Source organism: Fundulus heteroclitus, unplaced genomic scaffold, assembly GCF_011125445.2.
Source record: "Fundulus heteroclitus isolate FHET01 unplaced genomic scaffold, MU-UCD_Fhet_4.1 scaffold_98, whole genome shotgun sequence".
NCBI classification, from domain to species: domain Eukaryota; kingdom Metazoa; phylum Chordata; class Actinopteri; order Cyprinodontiformes; family Fundulidae; genus Fundulus; species Fundulus heteroclitus.
Window position 1 is genome coordinate 475,208 of NW_023397450.1, and position 18,986 is coordinate 494,193.

Consider the following 18,986-nt stretch of genomic DNA (forward strand, 5'->3'; position numbering starts at 1 on the left):
TTCTCTAACTCTCAACTTGACCTCTGGACTGACACACACACATTTCCCCCAGATACATGTTAAAGCACACTTTTTAATCATTGTGGTAAGAATACATTCATTGTGAGATATATAAGCACACCCTTTAACTACTGTGACAAAAAATACATGCATTGTGAGATATTAATCCACTACAACACATTGCAATTACTCTAAACTAAACAGTCTTTGTTGTCGTTGTCAATAAAGTTTTGTTCTTAACATTTATATTATCTATGGCAGGGATGCTCTAATCCAGCTCTGGAGAGTTACTCTCCTACATCTTTGTTCCTTGTTCCAATTAACATAAATCAAATTCCTGAATTCGCTCTTAACTGCATTAATGAGCCATTTATTTATTTCAATTATTATGGATGATTTATATGTCAAAGGTTGCATCCTGCAAACCTTTGACATAAATATAAAAAACACCTTCAGATAATATCAAGTAAAAAAGTAGCATAGAAAGTAAGCATTATTTCTATTTGATGTTGTGGCTTTCTAACCTTGCCTCCAAGGTGAGTTCTCGCTGTATTTATGTGTTCACAAACACACGGGGAATCCATCTTTTACTCTTCCCGCTTCAATTGTTTGTGTCTTAACCAAAAACTGTTCTGGCCAATCTTGCTGCAGTATTTTGTTTTAAGGTGAGACTAACAGCTGCAACGAAAGCAAGAGTGGCTGAGCCCACAGCCAAACCAACATAAACATGGCAGCACAGGTGCACGCACGTGTAGCTTCCGCTATCGCATCTGATTTGTAAGAATCCACAATTTTATCTTTGAAAGAAGAGCAAGAAGTGCATTGACCAGGTTACATTCTTTTTTTTAATAACCTTAATTTTATTGAACTTTTCAGTATACAGATAAAAAAGCAGTCAAAACAATACAAAAGATACGAAAATATAGAACCAACAAAACAAATATAACATACTAGGGGGAAACTCTTATTCCAATATCCCAAAGATCAAGGGCATCCTTCCTTACCCAAGTTAGTCCTGTACGTTGATGTGATGCTTATCCATTTTTCCCATTTGGCTTGACATTTTTCTTCCTGTGTTCTCAGTCTATGTGTTAGAATCTCCGTCTCATAAAATGTGTTCATAGTCTGTATCCATTCTTTTGTGGTGGGGGGAATGGATTGGCCCCACTTCCTGGTTATTACCTATTTGACAGCCACCGACAGAATTTTTAACAAATAACAGTCATTAAGTCATTACTAAGAACAACGTTCTCCAAAAGGCCTAGACATGGAACCAGACTGGTGTTAGGTACTATGTAACCTAATATTGTTACAATCTTTCTGTGTATTTCGTTCCAGAACTGAGTGATTTTAGAACGGAGCCAGAAAATATGTGCATGGTTAACATTAGATGCTCCACAGTTTCTCCAACACGGTTGAACAGTAGATTTACATTTACTGATAATCTTAGGTGTTATAAAAAAATCTGATTATATTTTTACAACAGTGTTCTCTCCTAATTCTGGAAGAGGATGTCGTAGTTTGGGTCTTCCAGATATTCGACCAACGCCCGCCGACAGGGGGGACAAACGGGTCAGTTGTCCAGGGCCCAGGACAGAGGGGTGGCCCGAAACTGACACTCTGACTGACCATTAAAATGGTCAGTCAGAGTGTCAGTCAGCGCGCGTCTTCATCCAAAGTCTCCGCGTCTGTGTCACGGCAGCACTCTCCTGCTCCCCCTCCCCTCTCGTACATGGCTCAGCGGCGCCAGCCAAGCAGCACGCAGGCTCAGCCTGGCCCGCCCACTCAACTCTCTGGTGTGTCTCACAAACAACTGCACTGCGCTGCTCAAACTCGGAGAGAGACAGAAAACAGGAGCGGTAAAACATGAAGAGGAAAAGAAGCGCCGTTTGGCTCTATTTTAATACCATAAATGAAATCAAGCTGTATGTTTGGTAAAAAGCTGGTTACATTCAGTGGAGACACAACAAATTTATCTAAGCATGTGAAAAACCATCAGCAAGAAAACGTTGAGCGACAGAAACAGAAGAGTGGAGACGAAAGTTCTCTGATTGCCTCGACAGACCAGACCCACAGACTGAGGCGTTTCAGTCCTCCAGCGAACATCCAGGTAGATAAGAGTGGTCATCTTTAGCAGCAGTTCATGTTAACTTTCAAAGTAGATATTATCTATCATATGCTGGTGAAGATTCTCAGTCATCCAGGTCATGGTCATTCCAAAAAAAACGTTTCGCTTCCTCTCCAAGAAGCTTTCTCAATTCAAAAAGTCTGGAGTAATGTGGAGTAACAAGCTTTATACAATTACCAAACAAAGGCCTTGTAATGGCTTAGATAACATGCAAATTCCACCAAAACAGGTCCACCCCTTATTAATGGTCCACTCCTCTGTAACGAGGAGTCGTTAGGTTCTCCTCGTTATGGACCCTAACAACGTTAGGGAATTGAGAAAGCTTCTTGGAGAGGAAGCGAAATGTCTTCACTACGGAAAACAAGTCCAGTTGTTTTGTTTTTACTTTTTTTTGGAATATCTATCATATGTTACTGGAGGCCACACAGAAAATGTAATTAAGACATTGAAAGAACCCAGTACATATATCCTATTAAAAAGTGTTATTTAAGATAAGGTAACATTAGCTAATGATTTATTTATCCCACGACGGGGAAATTTATAGGATTAAAGCAACAGGCAGGTGCACACAACACAGAAAAAATTACATAGTGATTGAAAGATATAAGAGGTGGATTGGAAAAAACACTATGAACATTATTATTATCCATCCGTCCGTCGTCTTCCGCTTGTCCGGGGTCGGGTCGCGGGGGTAGCAGCTTCAGTAGGGAGGCCCAGACGTCCCTCTCCCCAGCCACTTGGGCCAGCTCCTCAGGAGGAACCCCAAGGCGTTCCCAGGCCAGCAGAGAGACATAGTCCCTCCAGCGTGTCCTGGGTCTTCCCCTGGGCCTCCTCCCGGTGGGACGTGCCCGGAACACCTCTCCAGGGAGGCGTCCAGGAGGCATCCTGACCAGATGCCCGAGCCACCTCAACTGGCTCCTCTCGACGTGGAGGAGCAGCGGCTCTACTCTGAGTCCTCCCCGGATGACTGAGCTCCTCACCCTATCTCTAAGGGAGAGCCCAGACACACTACGGAGAAAACTCATTTCAGCCGCTTGTATCCGGGATCTCGTTCTTTCGGTCACGACCCAAAGCTCGTGACCATAGATGAGGGTAGGAACGTAGATCGACCGGTAAATCGAGAGCTTTACCGGTCGTGTTATTATTATTATTATTATTATTATTATTATTTAATTGTGATAATAAAATAAAAATCACAAAACCCGAAAGGTCAACAGTTTCATGATATATCAACCTTAGGGACTGGCTAACATACAGCAGGTCAAAAAAAGACACAGTGTGTGGTTCTGGGTTCATCCGTAAACAAATCCTGACTTGAATGAACTATAGAAAGTATTGGAGTAGCCAAAGCGTCTAAGCTTTTCATGTTCCTGTTTAGACAGGTGTGTTTCCTGTAGATAGAATATCTGTGCTTTTTTTTTTACGCATTTTAGTTAATTTTGTTTTTTGCATTTTATAGGATTGTTCATACCATTTACATTCAACGAAACAATCTTGATCTCATCAACCATTATTTAGAATGGAAAAGTCACCATGTGACATCCGAAAAAGAACCCCCAACAAATAACTGAACAAGTTATTGTAACATAAATGAACAAATAGAACAGAAGCTTCCAAAAGTAGGGATGTGTGGGGACATCCCTCATGGTCCCTGCTGGTGGGTGGAGGGTAGAATGCCACACTGAGGTGGGGGCCCTCTCTAGTAGTAGCCTGAGGTTTACTTGTACTAGATAAGTCCAACATTTGGTGAATGTTACGTTTATTCCGTTCGGTCATTGGATAATTATTTATCAAAGACCCATAGCATAAAGTTTTGGTAACAGAAGGGAGATTGATATTCAAAACGGGTTTAAATCAGGCTGGAAAAGTCAGTAATTTCTTGTGGTTGTACAAACCTCCTCCTGTGATTCAATGTTCAGAGTCACTGGTCCTCACATCTGAACTCCATTAGCTTCTCCCTCGCGTGTTGGCCTGTCTCTGTGTAGTTGATCCGTTTCCATGGCATTAGCGAATATTGCCATGGAATATAAAGGTGTTTTCCATCCATCTCCACTTTCTGTTCCCAGGCTTTCTTTAGACCCATTTCTTTTGTGTTGAATTGTAGAAAGTTCCCAATTATAGATCTCAGGCTATGTTGGGAGGTGGCCTGGGCGCCAATGGTCGGTGGGCTCGTTGTTTCTGGATATCTGATAGCTTCAGCTGTTTGGTTAGCAAATCAGTGACAAAATCGGAGACCGATCTACCTTCTTTACTACCCCAGCGTAACAGGCTCTCCGGTGGACGTCCCGGAGGACGGCCACGGAACAGAGCTCACTGAAGTCGCTGATGGAGTAGGACCCTCAGAGGCAGACAGCCGGCAAAGACCCTCAGAGGCGGAAGGCCGGCAAAGACCCTCAGAGGTGGACGACTGGCAAAGACCCTCAGAGGTGGACGGCCGGCAAAGACCCTTAGCAACTGTCGGCGGACCCGGACCCTCAGAGGCCATCGGCGGACCAGCACCCTCAAGACCCAACGCCTGGAAGAGAGAACAGCCAAAGACGGCGCCAGACTACTGGCTGAGGGGGGCGCCAGACTACTGGCTACAGGTGGCGCCTGGCTAAAGGCCACAGGTGGCGCCTGGCTAAAGGCTACGGGAGGCCCTGGGCTACAGGCTACGGGAGGCGCGGGGCTACAGGCAAGGCAAGGCAAATTTATTTATATAGCACAATTCAGTACAGAGACAATGCAAAGTGCTTTACATGATTAAAATGTAGGAATAAAAGCAAGTAGGGATAGAATGTAAAAACAGAAAAAGAACATTAAAAACAGTAAAACAGTTTAACTGGAACATTCAAAGGCAATCCTAAACAAATGTGTTTTTAATCTTGATTTAAAGGAACTCAGGGTTTCCGCACTTTTACAGTTTTCTGGAAGTTTGTTCCAGATAAGTGGAGCATAGGAACTAAATTCTGCTTCTCCGTGTTTAGTTCGTGTTCTAGGTATGCAGAGTAGGCTGGAGCCAGAAGACCTGAGTGGTATGGAGGGTTGATGCCCTGATAACAAGTCTGTGATGTATTTAGGTGCTAAGCCATTCAGGGATTTATAGACTAACAGAAGTATTTTAAAGTCTATTCTCTGAGATACAGGGAGCCAGTGTGTTACTGTTTCACCGTGCCGTGTCTACGGTGAAACACCCTCGGTGGACCCAGTTCGTTTTACCCAGTCAGGCGACCCCCACTTACTTATTACCTTGAATGTAGGACGCATAAAACAGACAAGTATGCTTTTAGTTATATTTTATCTACGTAAAGACAGAGAAATAGTTACAGTCACACCAGCGCTGATGGGCCCCTGATCGGCAGGAGGCCTCGAGTGCTCATCACACAAACATTATAAAGGGATCTCGGGACACACCCATACAGGGGCGGTACACATCCAAACTGTGACATCAGCAGGGAAGCTGTGTCACCTCCGGGGTGGTATCTGATAGATATGTGCCAATCTTTTGGGTCAGTGCCATCTAAGTGTGCCATGCAGTTCTGGGATAAACAGCTCGTTCCACTTGACCTTGTTGATATCCTAACAGACCCCCTGATGATGTGTCATTATGGCACATCACCAAAGATGATCAACTAGTGGAACGACAGCTCTCAGTCTGTCCCTCTCCCAGAACAGTCGGTCATTCCGTCCAGTCCAAGCAATCCACGCACGTCAGCTTCCGGCTTCCAGAGTCCATCCATCTGTGATCTCCATGGCAGTCGATAGTGCGGCTCAGTCTCTGGGGTCACACAATCTCTGCTGGTGTGACTGAAAAGCACTTTGTAAAAACCAGTCCAGTTGTCCGTTAGCCCCCCCTGTTGGTGTGCCCCAAAGGCACATCACAACGAAAACAGTTCCAAGAAAAGGGCCGGACAAACCACAATGGAAACATCTTAGCATCAATCAGCATGAATACTTCATAATTCAGCATTTTTTACTCAACACCACAGTCCAAGCATTTTATCTACAATTTAGGGTTCAACTATTCGAGCTAGGCCTGTTTTAGGTTCCTATGCGCACATTATTTTAAGTTTACTTTAGACTATATAAGCTAAAGATGTACCTTAATCAAGGCCAAATTCGTCTACTCTACCCCCACCCCAAGAAACCTCCTACTCGGTCCTCCACTCTCCATTCCTATGGACAACGATCCATCACCTTCATACCTCACAAATCCAAGAGTACCAGTAGGGGGCATCACAGGGCAGGCTGAGTCTTCATCACAAAAAACCATCTCTAAGAAATGGCAAAAAAGTAATGGAGCCCAGTCTAGGGGAATCCCACTCTGGGCCAATCTGAGCGAGAAGACACCCTGTATTGAATCTAGAAATTAGCCTTACCGAGTAATTTATGGATCTGTGATAGCCATCAGATCCTGGTTCTCTATATAACAAAGCAAAAAGATTGCAAGAACTGAAGGTCTTGGTGTGTGTGTCTGTAACAGAGAGTTTCCATTCTTAATCATAAAACCATAGCGATCAACTTAAGTCAACTTCACAGTATAAGTCATAACACATAAAATCAAACATGAAAGTCAGTCGAAAACAGAAAGGAGAAAAAAAAAAGAGAAAAAATCAGTTTTGTGATATAAAAAGAGTTTGTACGTCAATAACGCAAGTAAAAAACCGTCAGGCCAGTCTAAGCATGTGGCAGAGATAAATCTATTTGCGCATAAGTGGTCAGCTCAGAGTTCTCAGGCAACTGCTCCTTTGTTGCAAAAAGGAAAAATATATATATTTTTTTCTTTAAAAAATGATAGTTCTCTGGCATGTTACTCCCAAACTTCTTAAGTCCTCTTCTTGTTCCTCAGCATGGACAAAAACGATTTAGTTGGATGGTAATGAGTGTTCTGTCCTTTTTCAGGCAATAAGCATTTTATCCCCAGTAAAATGCTCTGTTGAGATGGTTGGCAGACACCAGGCCTTGTTTACTGTCGAATAACAGAAACAAGATGTAATTAGTGTCCTTATCAAGACTCCCAATCCTTCTGTCATTTACCTTCTTCAAACACTTTCACATCCAGATAATTCCGTTCACAATTATTGTGCTCTTAGCTTAACCTCCTTTACTGTAATCATTAGATCTTGCATTACTCTTATATAAAAAGAGAAATCTGAAAATTCAACATTATCTGCAGCAGCATTTCTCTATAATTCTTTCCCATGTGTGTCTCACCTTACAATTGTCCAACAGTTGAAAAATCTCTGCAATAGAAATTTATCATCATATGTTTCATGGCTACTGTGACACGGTTCATCTCAATTTATTTAGCACACAAGGAATTGTATTAAAACCTTTCAGAAACATCTTACTGAACCAGCTCTAAACTACTTCACATTTTTCTAAAAAGCCCAACAGAAAAACCCTTAAGTTTGTAAAAGAAAGCTCCACTATGTATATTTGCAGAATAATGTTGTGACATTAATCAGAAGCAGCCCTATGTACTTCTTGTCTTATTTTGAAAAGCTCAGCTAAGAGAAAGGAAGTGTGTGCATGCCCCTCGCCCAAACGGAGTTGTGATTGGTTGCTATTCAGGAAGTGGGTGTAGCCCAGGGCGGAGACAGGAAGTAGTTCTGTGAATCAGTTTCAGCTTGACAAGCATCAACCCAAAAGTCTTGTAGTTGAATGCGCCCTCCACCTGAAGCGAAGAGCAATTCTAACCCCATTAATTCTTGATTTTTTAATCACTTCTGCTTGTTTTAACAGACAGCTTTTGTAAGCGACCCTAGTTGTATCTTATGTCCCCCTGTTTGAAACAAACCTTCAAACTGTAGTATGCTGTGAGCAGTAACTCATTGTTGCTTATTAAACACATCGCCCCCTGGCCATGTAAGAAGCTCCATACTGCTCTAGGTCTTTAAACATTTTTCAGTCATTCAACAATATTTTAATTTATAATACATCCAAGCATAATTATATCCCCAAGTAAATCAACCCTTTAACAAGTATCTAGTTCTTGTTCTCATGTGTTTAGTTGACCCTTGAAAAACTTTAAGCAGACATTATTCCGAATGATTTTCTTACATTTTCAAACATTTATTATTATTACCGTTGTGATCTTATATCACCCAGTGATCTATAAATCCTTATTTTATGTTTGCACCGTCTTGTCCCAGCAGATTAAAAATTCCCATTCTAGAATTTGCTTTTTTGTTTCATCAATCACTGTCTGTTGTGAGTATTGAAGAAATTGTGCAGTTCCTTTAAACCCTCTTAAATATTGACCACCCATAAGTAAATGATCAGCATTAAGTTTCGCCCTTTATCTAGTTCTTTGTTTAGCCTTGGTATCTGCACCTTAAATTGACGATTAGTGGAATTCTTTGTATAAACACTCCTCTGTGTCTGTTATTGTTTTGGCCTCTATAATTTTCTTCTTTGCATTTTAAGTGTGAATCTGGTCAGGATAGAGAGAGTCATCTCCGATGCTCCTTTTAGCAATCCCCGCAAACCCAAACATAAAATTGTTCACAGTCAGTGTTAGGTTACAGGTAATCCCTGTGGGAACACGACGTTGTTTCCTTGGTCCAACCTGGTTTCAAGCGCCTGGGTCATCGAAACACTCCACCACCTGTGACAAATCTCTGACATTTTCAAACCACAGCAGCTATTCCTGGGTGTCCACATCCCCTGTCTGTGAAATGTCTCTCGTCGTAAGCCCAGGCTTTCAGTTTATCTCCTCCTTAGTGTTCCCCTTTCGGGCCCATTAACCCCAAGTTGCATATTGTGGAATCCCCATTTTCAAATGTTCTTTTGTTGAGAGTCCAAGAGTGTGTTCTAAGTGCGTTTCCTGAACGCCAACCTCTCCATGTCATGTTCCTGAAACCTTGTAGTTGAATTCCTTCACCTGTGAAGCAAAGCAGTCATGCATAGTCTTGTTCAAGATGTTTTTAGCACAGCAGGAGTTTAACTGTTGGGTGCCATTGCAGCTCTGATGTTCCTCAGAGCCAACCTTCATGCATTGATATCATGTTGAAGCTGTTATCCTCCTATCATCATCTGGTGTCCAGGAGTCACTTCTGCTGTCCTGACCAGATACCAAACGTCCAACTAATCTAATTGACCTCATTTCTTTTCTGCATGTACGCAAGAGGACGATCGTTAGATTATCCTGGTCTAAAAGACCACTAGGTTAATATATGGCTAAACTATGTTTATGTGGGTTTTTTTTCTTCTGGATGTTTTAACATTTAGTTAAAGAACAACTATTGTGCTATTTTGTGTTCAAACAGATAGTTGTTAAGTCTCCTCAAACCTTTTAGGTAACTGAGTACAATTCCAAACTATTTACACTGGTGCTTTAATCCCTAATTTACCCAAGTTATTTATTAGAACAAAGCATTATTCTAAACTTGCAGTTTTATCCATTTAAGTCCTTAACCTTTGTGGTGCTTTATTGATGTCTGCCGGAGTGGCAGATTTTACAGGCATCCTAATTATTTGCTCCTTATTTATACCCAGTAAATGTGCTCACAATTTCTCCTTCGCTTGAACAAGGTTAAAAGGTTTAGAGTTTATTCTGCTTATATTGAAAAATTAGCTTGCTCACTCGTTCGTTCATTCGTTTATGCTATTAACTGTTGCTGTAATGCCTACTTTAACTTTTTCGCCCACTAGTTTTGTCATGATCATAATTATCGCTCATTGATGTAGATGTATTTTTTTTTTCATGTCGTCAGAATTGCATACATTGTTCTTATCCATTTTCCTTTTACGATTAAACGGCCCCCCTATGTATCCCACTCCTTACTTTAATCACCAATACTCATAAGTTGTTGAACCTGTTTTAGGTTTAGCATAATTACTTAAGCTGCTCTATACTCTCATCGCGTAACTTAATATTTTTGTGCAAAATGGATGTCTTTTAGCGGTTCCCCCCTATTTCTTCTCATGCATGATGTATTTTATGAAGCTTATTGTATCTTAAAGGTGCCTCTTTGAATCTTATTCAAAACCCTTTGTGGGGCTGATAAAATTCCAAAACATATCTATATGTATTTTAGATGATTTAAATAAAAACTTTGTTAGAAAAGTAAAAGAAAATCCTTCTTATCTTTGCAAACTCTACCAGCTTTGTTTCCAGACCAGTACCACTTGTCCGAATGCGTTTGACCCTCTTATCACTTGCTAATAACAGCTCTGACTTAAAACAATTAACATCCTAGGGGTTTAATAATAATAATCTTGATTGCTTTTAATCTGAAAGTTTTCTCCTAAGCGCATTCGCCAATGTGTTTGTTTCTAATGTTTGGTTTGTTTTTTAATTGTGTACAGGAAAATCTGATGTGAAATGCAGAAGGGGTGTCTGCCAACTCATCTTTGTTTCGTGTTGCAGTCCATTGAAGGTTATCCGATGCCTCTGTCTTTGCCCCTGCAATTAGTTGTCCATTTTCAGTCCTCATGTCTCAGTTCAGCACCACAACATCGTTCCAGGACGAGCATTGTCCATGAATCTTCTTTCTCCAATCGTTGTGTCTGAAACCACAAGGAATTTCTGCCAGCATTTTGCCAATATGGATTTTGTCCAAAATCAAATTGTCTAATACAAGAATTGTCCATCTTCATCCGTAGTGTAGTTTACATAAGTTGAAAAGAAAAATTAAAACAAAAATTACAGTAAAACTTTCTCAAAACAAAATCAACCACATCGTTCCCTCTGAAACTAACTATTCTAAAAAAGTTCTTCACCTTTACCCCAGATCTTGATCCCTTACAAAATTTATCCAAGCAAAATATTTTTACAGATAGTTCAACCTTTTTGTATAAGTTCAATAATCAAAAATATATTTCTCTTAACCTTGTAGCATCACATTCCCCATTAAACCTTTATGCAGCTTCTGTAAAAATTACAGATTTTTTTTTGTCCAAAATTTGATTAAAAACTGGATTAGGCAGGAGTCAAGTACATCACCTTTTTTCTCCGTCCCCTGGACCACTGTGGCACCACTTGGTACTCACTTGTCTCTGAGAATGCCTGAGAAAAGAGACTAAAATCTCTCTGTTAGCACATTCCAATTATATGTATTTGACCAGGTTTCTTTGCAAGAAAAAAGGCAGAAAACAGGATAGAAATGTTAATGTGAGTCAGTGGAGAGGGGAAAAGTGGGAAGGGGTACAAGAAAAATTTCTAAAGCCACCTTTCTCCTCCAGAAGGTCTCCATATTACCTGGTTTCTAAGTTTGTTAAGGCTTAGCATAATTCAGTCACCTTTATCAATCCCTGCATGTCCATTTTAGATCATAACTTCTTACCATACGACCTGAAAGAGCTCACTTTCCAGAGTCTTCTGTTGGAACAAAGGTGGCTTTAGCAGCCTCATCTGCCATCATCTGAAAGAAGTAACTCAGAGAAAAACAATTCTGTTAGTGTATTAGGTGACAAAAGAAAACCTGGTCTTTTTTAGTGTCTTGGTTCTTAACGTGATGTGTCTAAGTTCTCTGTTGGTCCAGGGGATGTAGGAATCTCTTGTTCCTTTTCTTTCAGCGTTTTGTATTAAAACTTCTCCTTATCTGCCGAACAACCTTGAATGTTGTCACTTTTTTGCCACTGGTGATGCAAAAATTAAAGCAAAGGAATCATTTAACAAAGAAATAATCAAAATGCACAAAACAATAAAAACCCAAAACTAAAAAGTCTCCCAATGAGTGCAATATGTGTGTTCCAATATCTTATAGCATTCTTTTGATTTCTTTCTAGCTCTTTTGATCATGCAAACTTAGTTATTAATGCTTTTCAATCAAGTTTTCCCCCGTAATTCAGCACATTGAGAAGGCTACCCAAAAACAAAGAGATTAGAATTAGATTACAACCCTTCAGAAACTCACCTTTTATTTTATTTTGCTGATATATTTTTCATGCCCCCTCAGGCCAGAACACACTGAACCCAGCCTCACCATAAACTTTCGGATGTTTACATCATGGTCAGATTTGTTTATCATATCTTTTGTCCTGTTTCAGGTTAAACTGTCCCTCTGAGGCTTGTCTCAGCTCAGTATAACTAATAACATCAGATGATTTTCTAACTGATGACGCGTGTAATGTGGCCTTCTGATATTTTGACACTTTTCAAAATTTCTCATTAGTTGCATTCAAATCCAAAGTAAAAAGAAATAAAATAAATTAATAGAGAAGCCTTAGAAAAAGCAACCATATTTAGTCCCATACAGTTTGTTTAAAGCACAGTTTTTCTCATCTATTTAAATCAAAAATCATGTATATCTTAATGCTCTTAAATTCTTCTCTTTAGGCAGCTGTAAAATCCTTAGTTAAAAATCTCCCTTTAAACATATCCCATCCGGTTCCATTTCTCCCAAACAGTTTCCCATATTCTCCCCATATGCTGTTTGCCATTTTATTAATGTTCTAAAATTACAATTTAAAGCTTTTACTCTGTTATTATTTCAGCTGTCATGAATTCATTGACAAACACAAGCCAAACGCAATCTAATAGCATAACTGAATACAGCCCCAACGCCTCTGGTTGCTGTATTGCATAATTAAGCTCCAAACTAAAAAAAACTTTATCCCCAGTCCCAAGTATTTCCTACAACCCTGGGATATTTTTTGTTTAAGACACGTTAACATCTCTCAGTGTAACAATTTAATTTGGCCAGATATTTAATGTGGGAAGAAAACAAACTATGTTATTGAAATCTCTCTTTACCTTTCTTCAGCTTTTAGTTAACATAGTTCATGATTAAAAACGTCATCTGAATTACGGAGCTGCAGTCCCCATAAACAAATGAACAATTTGAAACCATGAACATTACTTCACACAGACGAACGTTTAGTCACATACGATACACAAATACATACATACATACATATATACATACATACATACATACATACAGTAACATAGAACTGACGACATTCAGACAAACAAACACATGCAGGCCTTTACCTCTGACAGGGAGGAAGGGCTGGTCAGATCCTAACGACGGTTATGGCAGCTTCTTTCAAAATGCCCTGGCCAACCACACGATTACATCTAGGTCTTACGTTACAGCTTATCTGTCCCCCACATAACACCATACCAGGCACCTGCACCGAAGGGTCTGATGAAGTCACCACACTCCTGGCCTTGGATAACAGTTCTGCACTATCACCACACAGATTGTTTTGCATAACAGCGGCTGCACCAAAAGCAGACATGTCTGGAATAACAGGAGTTGTGTACTTACCTTCTTGTTTGAAAGAAGATGATTCTCTTACCCCCTGCAGATTTTCACTCTCTTGTTGTTTGTCGAGGCCTGAGAAGCATATGCTGAAATAATGTTCAGTTAGTTTTATCAAGCCTGCTATTTTGATTTCCTCTTTTTGGCATTTTTCTCTAGCAAACTCACCAGCATCAGCCGTTTTTACTTGTGCTTGGGCTAGTCTATTTTTTAACATTTGCAAATAGTAAGTGCACATTTGGGCTTCGGGTGGAGGTCCTTCTGTATCACCAAAAACCGCGTCTCCCCTCATTTTTTCACACCACTCCTCAAATTGTTTTAAATGGTTTTCAGCCTCTTTGTGTGGGAAGCTTGCCATTATGCTCCCTTTTCCTGCCTCCAGCAGTGTTCCTAAAGAACACCCCTGGAGCTCATTTTCTACCTGATTCTCAGCCATTTCAGCACTCACACGTCTTGGCCAACCTGCTGGGACAGCGTCCTGACCCCGGTCCAATGAGAGCTTATTTTTTATCTCTCAGACACCAAAACTTATGTTCCTATATGCCTTATAATTGTGTTTTTACACGGCAGTTTCAATGAGCCAGTGTACTCAGGATGGGCAGGTTATGTCACCTGAACAGGTGCACCCTGGTCTTCACTTCCAAAGGCTCAATGTAATAACGTGTCTCACACACACACACACACACACACAAACACTCACACTCACACTCTCTGGCCAATCTTTAGTTAACTCCGTACGTACCTCCGGTCTTGCTGGTTGTGTGTGCGTCCACTGGCTGATTTTCTATTTTCGTCTGTAATCGGGGTTTTAACAGAGCCACCCTCCGTCAAACCTCCGCATTGACACCATTGTGTATTTGCCAGGTCTTGTTCTCAATCTCATACGCGCTTGTTTTTCGAAAAAGGCTGCTTTTATATTACCGCAAAAACGAAGATTTTTATGTTCGTCCTCGCGGAAAATAAGGGGGCTCTAAACCCACATTTTCTAGGCGACACGATGTTTTAGAAGCCACGCGTAATGGCGTGCCTGTCAGAATGGCCGCTTTTATGCTACACACAGAGGAACACGTATTTTCCTCTGTGCCTAACAAGGGGACCTTTTAAACCCTAAATTCTCAAAGTTCACAGTATTTTCAGAAACCTGGTCAGGGTCTCCCGGACTTTCACCTCTGTGACCGCACGCAAATCCCAAGTCCTTATCGACACGTTTGCAAACAATTATCCTCAACCCTTTCTCTGCCTTTAGGAGTACAAAAAGTCGGCCCTTCCAAGAAGAAAAAGACACTGGGAGATAAATGGAATCTCCTTACCTTTTGTGCGGCCGCACGCTGTGTGTTTTTCTTCCGGAATGACGTCCTGACCGGAAAACGGAAGGTGGTACGCCGCCTTTTGGGTCCGGGCGGAAACACCAATTTGTTACTGTTTCACCATGTCCCGTCTACGGTGAAGCACCCTCGGTGGACCCAGCTCGTTTTACCCAGTCAGGCGACCCCCACTTACTTATTACCTTGAATGTAGGATGCATAAAACAGACAAGTATGCTTTTAGTTATATTTTATCTACGTAAAGACAGAGAAATAGTTACAGTCACACCAGCGCTGATGGGCCCCTGATCGGCAGGAAGGCCTCGATTGCTCATCACACAAACATTATATAGGGATCTCGGGACACACCCATACAGGGGCGGTACACATCCAAACTGTGACATCAGCAGGGAAACTGTGTCACCTCCGGGGTGGTATCTGATAGATATGTGCCAATCTTTTGGGTCAGTGCCATCTAAGTGTGCCATGCAGTTCTGGGATAAACAGCTCGTTCCACTTGACCTCGTTGATATCCTAACACCTTAGTGTAGCCTTTAAAACTATCCTAGATTCAATTGGTTTTTCTCAAAATGTGCATAAACCGACGCACTCTTGGCTCCATACTTTAGACCTTGTGCTGACACATGGCATTGATTGTGAAAAATTATCAGTATTTCCTCACAACACTGTCCTATCTGATCATTTTTAATAACATTTGAGTTTAATCTAACTGAGTTCTCCACCCCCAAAAGAGGGTTCCATTATAGTAGATCTTTATCGGAGAATGCTGTATGAAACTTTTAAGAGTCTGTCCCCCTTTTAATATTTTCAAAATTGCAGAAATGTCCTGGAGATAGCAGCAATGTTGTTTTTTCTCATTCACAAATAGATATCTTTGTTAACGATGTGAGTTCCTCATTGCGTTCTGCATTAAACAATGTAGCTCCCTTGAAAAAGAAGGTGATTATTCACAGGAAGCTGTCTCCCTGATTTAATTCAGAGCTGTGTTCCTTAAAGCCCAATGTTAGGAAATGGAAGGGAAAATGGCACTCTACACACCAAGAGGAAACCTACCTAATCTGGAAAGGCAGTCTATTGTATAAAAAGACCCTTCGCAGAGTTAGAGCAGCATATTTTTCATCATTAATTGAGGAGAACGAAAATAATCCCAGATTTCTCTTCAGTACAGTTGCCAAACTTACTCAGAGCCACAGCTCCGTTGATCCATCCATTCCCTTAGCTCTTAGCAGTAATGATTTTATGGGATTCTTCATAAATAAAATTGACTCCATTAGAAATAAAATAATTGGCATCCTCCCAAACATGATTACCTCATCCTCAGTAAGTGAGGCAGTGCTGGAGGAATCTTTAGAACCTGCGCAGTGTCTGAACTGTTTAGAAGCAGTAGAGCTTTCTGAGCTATCTAAAATCTTAGCTTCATCTAAACCTTCTACCTGCATGTTAGACCCAATCCCAACCAAGTTGTTGAAGGAGGTATTCCCTTTGATCAGTGGCCCTATTTTAGACATGATTAATCTATCCTTATTAAATGGATATGTACCACAGGCTTTTAAAGTAGCTGTTATTAAACCTTTACCTAAGAAACCTTCTCTTGATCAAGATGAGTTAGTAAATTACAGACCTATATCTAATCTTCTTTTCTTATCTAAAATTCTTGAGAAAGTAGTTGCTAAGGAACCTTGTGAACATTTACAAAGTAATGAGCTACTTGAGGAGTTTCAGTCAGGCTTCAGAGCTAATCATAGTACTGAAACAGCTCTGGTGAAGGTCACTAATGATATTATCATGGCCTCAGATAATGGACTTGTATCTGTACTTGTCCTGTTAGATCTCAGTGCTGCATTTGATACAGTTGATCACAATATTCTCCAACAAAGACTTGAGCATACTGTAGGGATTAAGGGGAAAGCATTAGGCTGGTTTAAATCTTATCTGTCGGATAGATTCCAGTTTGTTCATGTTAATAATAAATCTTCTTCAAACTCTGGCATTAACTTGGCCTCTGGTAATAAAGTAAAAAATCTTGGTGATATTTTCGACCAAGACATGTCATTTAAATCCCATATTAAACAGGTTTCCAGAGTTTTCTTTTTTCACCTCAGGAATATCGCCAAAATTAGAAACATTCTGTCCAGGGGTGATGCTGAAAAACCAATCCATGCATTTATTACTTCAAGGCTGGACTATTGTAATTCTTTACTATCAGGAAGTCCACAAAATGCAGTTCAAAGTCTTCAGCTGATCCAAAATGCTGCAGCAAGAGTTCTGATGAAAATCAGCAAGAGGGATCATATTTCCCCAATTTTAGCTTCCCTTAATTGGCTTCCTATTAAAACAAGAATAAAATTTAAAATTATTCTAACGTATAAAGCCCTTAATAATCAAGCTCCATCATATATCAGAGCTCTGATTACCCCGTATATTCCTAACAGAGCACTTCGCTCTCAGACTGCAGGTCTGCTGGTGGTTCCTAGAGTTTCTAAAAGTAGAATGGGAGGCAGATCCTTTAGCTATCAGGCTCCTCTCCTGTGGAACCAACTCACAGTTTTGGTCCGTGAGGCAGACACCCTGTCTACTTTTAAGACTAATCTTAAAACTTTCCTTTTTGACAAAGCTTATAGTTAGAGTGGCTCATATAACCCTGAGCTATCTCTATAGTTATGCTGCTATAGGCTTAGGCTACTGGAGGACATCAGGATCTAATTTTCTCACTCTACTGATTTCTACTGTTCTTCAGTCTACTGTTCTCCAGTTTTGCATTGTATTACATTGAAATGACTGTCGTCATTTCAGCTTTTAACTTTTTGCTCTCTCTCTTTTTCTTCATAGTAGGTACACCTGGTCTGGCGTTCTGTTAACTGTGACATCATCCAAAGAAGACGGCTCACCCGCTACTACCACCTAATGTAGAACAGATTACTAGATCAATGTGTGCTTCTGTGCTTTTTTGTCTCTTTTGTTGTGTCTCTGCTCTGTCTTCCGTAACCCCAGTCGGTCGAGGCAGATGACCGTTCATACTGACCCCGGTTCTGCCGGAGGTTTTCCTTCCCGTTAATGGGGAGTTTTTCTTCCCACTGTCGCTTCATGCTTGCTCAGTATGAGGGATTGCAGCAAAGCCATGTACAATGCAGACGACTCTCCCTGTGGCTCTACGGTTCCCCAGGAGTGAATGCTGCTTGTCGGGACTTTGATGCAATCAACTGGTTTCCTTATATAGGACATTTTTTGACCAATCTGTATAATCTGACCCAATCTGTATAATATGATTGAACTTGATTTTGTAAAGTGCCTTGAGATGACATGTTTCATGATTTGGCGCTATATAAATAAAAAATTTAATTCCAGTGTCTTACACTACACAGCTTGTAACTAGGGCTGGAGCCTAAACCCCCTGACAAATAATTGTTCTGCACAGCTTCTTGCATGTGCTGCCACTCTGTAACTCCAAGGTACTCCATTTGGCAACGTCACTCAGCCTTAGTTTGTGAAATACATAATACATAAGCATGAAATTATGGTACATCGGTTGGGTTTCTGCACATCTTCAGAACCAATCTCAGGCCAAAATGGTGATCTGCACAACATGACCTACTTTCAGTAGTTATTGGCAGTAATGTCAGAAAATACAGGCACATCTGATGAGGCTTTTAGTCTATGCCTTCAGTACCACTCCTAATTGGTCAAGATGGGACACACCTGTGGCTGGCATCTACCTGTTGCTTCCTGCAGGAGAAAGGCAAGGAGACACACCACTCAACCACCAGCAGTTCACATGACTGCATAAACCTAACAAATTGTTTAATGAGGTTTATTTAAACTTCTGATAGGACATAGAATTTTCTTCTTAGATCAATATAACTTCACCACATAAAAAAAACACTCCTGAATGGTTACAGTACCAATGCAATGTAATATTGATGCGTAAGGAATGGCAAAGTGAGATTATTTGTACAGCTCCTTTGTAAGCCGGGTAACTGCAATTGTTTTACAAGAAAAACAGAGGGGATGGAAACTTGATAAATCAAAAGGATGAAAGACGGGTCACATAAAGGCATTAAACATCACACAATCAAACAAAGATCTGTTTACATGTCTAAGAAAAAAACGGTAAAGTTCACATTCCTGATTTACAACAATTTCTGTCAACAGAATATCATTTTTACTGTTATTATCTTGCATTATAATGACACCGAATTACTTTTCAACATAGACGTTTTTTACTCTGTCTTTTTTTCACTCGTAAATCTAACATTGGGACAAGCTGTTTCTGCTAATACTTTGCTCTGTTATCTTAACTTAACCCAAGTTTTACTTTAAAATGTAAAATCTATTTATTCA

At 40.5% G+C, this 18,986-nt stretch overlaps 1 protein-coding gene across 3 annotated transcripts in view; it reads right to left on the minus strand.

Moving 5' to 3' along the window:
* The window catches only part of LOC105922913 (interferon-induced protein 44), a 46,763-nt gene that overhangs the window by 23,977 nt on the left and 3,800 nt on the right, over nucleotides 1-18,986 (minus strand). The window contains exon 9 of one of the 3 annotated variants that reach the window (XM_036135004.1): nucleotides 18,441-18,724. The exons of the other annotated variants lie outside the window; for them this stretch is intronic. The gene's annotated coding sequence lies outside the window, so the exon portion shown is untranslated. Of the gene's footprint in view, nucleotides 1-18,440; nucleotides 18,725-18,986 lie in introns of those variants that run through there. 3 annotated transcript variants of the gene reach the window in all.